Genomic DNA, 1,056 nt, shown 5'->3' on the forward strand with positions numbered 1-1,056 from the left:
AACGAAGCAACTAGCATAGCAATGATAGTAGTGAGATCCAGGGTAGCGGCCATCTTGCCTGAAATCTTGCTAGGAAGAAGAACGAGTCCATGAAGAAGATGAAGCCACGAAGAAGAACCAAGCGTAGACGAACAAATCCTCACGATCGCGACGAAATGAGAACTATCGAGAAGAAGCACACAACATGGTAAACACACCACACATGAACAAGACATGATGCTCAACCAAGTATGATGCATGACAAAGCTACATGAATCTACTCATGGCAAGAGATGATGCAAACAAGAGCAACACATCAAAGCAAGTTTAAATGAGGCCAGAAGCAACATATAACAATTTCGGTAAGTCCTCATATGCAAATTTAGAAATTGGTCCAGAGCTGAATAAATCTTATGTTCAAGTTGTTAAACAGCAAGTTAAGATGCACCAAGATTATCTACATGAGATTCTAGTCAAGTTACATATAAAGTTCGTTTAGTTCGGAGCTACGGCCTAGAAGATATGAGAAAAACAAGTTAAACATGGCATTGATGCAAAATGCATACAAACATCAAGCAAACACCTCAAAACAAGGATGCAACATCCAGAAATAAGAGACGAGTGGATGCCGGAGGCTCCTCAGTGATCGCGATTTTCAGCCGTTGGATCGGGCCGCTTGATGCGTTTTCGTCCGTCCGATCTCGCTGCCGGATCGTCTGGGCCGTCCAATATTTACCACATCGTCTACAGCCGTCGGATATATTTCCCTATGAGCCGTGTCCCGCCCGGCCGTGCCACCGCGCGTTATTTTGGTGCCCCGCTGGGGGTATTTTGGTTATTTCCCTCCTGCCTATAGAAGAGGCGCCCGCTACCATGGGAGAGACCTAGCTTGATTCCCTCTCTCGCTCACGCCACCCGTTCCCCTCCTTTCCCTCTCTCGATCTCTTCTGCATCCTCCTCTCCTCCCCCGCGCCCGCTCATCCCGCCTCGCCGCCGCCATCTCTCCTCCCCCGCGCCCCGCTGCTCCCGCCTCGCCTCCGCCTCCTCTCCTCCCCTGCGTCCTGCTCCTCCCGCCTC

The sequence above is a fragment of the Triticum dicoccoides genome, chromosome 6B, assembly GCF_002162155.2.
Source record: "Triticum dicoccoides isolate Atlit2015 ecotype Zavitan chromosome 6B, WEW_v2.0, whole genome shotgun sequence".
Lineage (NCBI taxonomy): Eukaryota > Viridiplantae > Streptophyta > Magnoliopsida > Poales > Poaceae > Triticum > Triticum dicoccoides.